Genomic DNA, 2,679 nt, shown 5'->3' with positions numbered 1-2,679 from the left:
ATTTGGATGAAATGACATATTAAAACCAAAAATAACGATTTTAGTTATTTTGTTGTAATTTTTAAAATATTATTTGTTGATATATGAAACTTTTAGAGTATAATATTCAATATTGTTATTTTTTATATACAGCAATGATATTTTCAATTGTAATTTTTTGGAAAAAATATTTAACCTTTCTGTAGTAAATAGCTATGCCAATAATAAAATTAATTATTTTTTTATTCTCAATAATGACATCAAATACACTCAGTAAGATATTGTAGGCTGATTAACCACCTTTTGCTCAGAATCGTTTTTCGTATACAATGATATTATATCATTTAATTCAAATGTAATACCATCAATTACAGTGACCCATTTGTAACCTACTGAACTGGATAGCGACATCCAGTTGCCCACCTTTTTAGTTTTAAAACAACCATTTATATTTTCTTGTTAGGGCTTAGAAGAAGACATATCAACATCTGCAGCTGCAGATATTATTTTTGATAACTGTAGTGTCGAAGAAAATGGGGGGGCTACAATAGTCCGGAAAGTAAAAATACGGAAAGTACAATCCCGGAATTCAATATCCCGGACCGTAATATTCCGGAACGTAAAATTCCGGAATGTAAAATCCCGGACCGTTATTTACTGGAAGGTAAAATTCCGGAACGTAATACCCCGGAACGTAATATTACGGAATTTAAAACCCCGGAAAGTAATATTATGGAATTTAAATGCCCGTTACGGTAAAAGTCCGGAAACTAAATAATCCGGAATGTAAAACTACGGAACATAAGAATCCGGAGTGTAAAATCATGGATCGTAATATTCCGGAATGTAAAACCACGGAACATAATATTCCGGAATGTAAATATCCGGAATTTAGTATGATTCAATGGTGCCCAACATTTTCGGATATTGGACGTGTATAATAAAGAATATGGTGTACCTACCGTGTACTTACTTTAAAGTTTAAAACTAAAACTTTGAAAATAATTTAATATGAAATAAGGTTGGAAACACATTACAGGATCATACTTCAGTGGCGCACAGAGGTATTTTGAGAGCAAATACAGTTAAAAAGTTACCACCTACCCACTTTTTTTTTAATTTAAAAAAATAATATCCTCACGGAAATAAATTATTATAAACTATAATGTATAAAAGTATAATATTATAAATGTATAAGCTCCCCAGTGATACCAGTTATTTACACCCGCCACCCTCGAGAGTACACGCAGTTACAGTATTTTGTAACCTTTCTGGGTGTCCCTGCACAAGGGTTAAAGTAGGAGAATATTCTACTACCTCTGACGGCAGTTAAAAAGCTTCCCCTTTAACTATGCCGGGTTAAAAATGGGATGAGTATGCTTCCGCAGTCACTGTACATAATTGATAGTGGTTTAAGTTTAACTTATAAATATTAGAGTGTAAAAATAAAAGTCAAATACAACTTTATAAATACATATGCATCTTAAAATGTTCAACCAGTACTCAGATTATTAACCTCGCCTAACTTCATACGTAGTAACTTATTGTGATTAATTATTCAGTAGGTACCCAATGTAGTAAACTTCAGGTCCGGACCAACCCCCCCCCCCCTTAAACACACACATGCCACACCATGGTAATTTAAATTTATTCAAATAAAGATTTTCTATTTTTTTGAATTCGTTTAATTAATTTTGTCATCCGAACACAAATTCTATAAATGTCGATAAAAACATTATCCTCAGTAATAAACAACTTGAAAATATAACACGAGATTCCTCTTAAGTTTTACTTAACGCAATTAAATGAAATATCAAAAATATTTACCTTCCTAGTCACAAAATTTAATATAATCTATAAGCAATTAAATTAAAAATTTACAAAATTCGTCATATTCATGAAAATTTGAAAAATATTTGTTGTAAAAGAGACATTCCATTTTTAAAATTCATGCCTAAGATTTGAAAACGCAACCTAACCTAACCTAACCTAACACAAGGTTCCTCATAAGTTTTATTTTTCCAATTTCTATTCAACTCACCGTATTACTTAGTAAAAGTAAAATAATTTACTTTGATAGATAACCAAATCTGTTTCTGTTATAATATTTATGTTAGGAGACCCCCTCTCATCCCAAGATTGCTTAAAGTTTAAATTGTTATATATTATTATTTATTAGCTTTTTTGAGTTGAAATAAAAAAATTAAATAGGCCAGAGTAACATAAATATATCATAGAATTAGTATTATTAGTATTTATTATATAGCAAACACACCATCTTCGCTCAGAATTGCTTTTCGTTTGTAATGATTTATCATTGAATTCAAATTTATCAAATAGGTGATAGGTAGGTAACCAATGGTACCGTACATTACAGAGACTTTCTACATTATAAAGTAAACTCGTATAGGTACGTACAACTGTACAGGCGTTGCCTACTGTTAGTCTTTTTAAGTATCTTAGAAATAAAGTGAGGAAGTGGGTACCGTTCTACTTTACAGTACGTGTTTTGAGGGGTCACTGTAATGGATAGATATGTTAAATTTTATTTCAACGATAATATGATATATAATGATTGACTATAAGAACGATTCTGTGCGAAGACAGACGACAGTTATATGCAGGCCTTTAATAAATTACAAACCATATTTTATGATATTATTGCTAATGTAATTTATTTTACATTAGCAAACAGTAGGA

The sequence above is a fragment of the Acyrthosiphon pisum genome, unplaced genomic scaffold (genome assembly GCF_005508785.2).
Source record: "Acyrthosiphon pisum isolate AL4f unplaced genomic scaffold, pea_aphid_22Mar2018_4r6ur Scaffold_13677;HRSCAF=14320, whole genome shotgun sequence".
NCBI lineage: Eukaryota > Metazoa > Arthropoda > Insecta > Hemiptera > Aphididae > Acyrthosiphon > Acyrthosiphon pisum.
Note: the sequence above shows the minus strand (reverse complement) of the source record.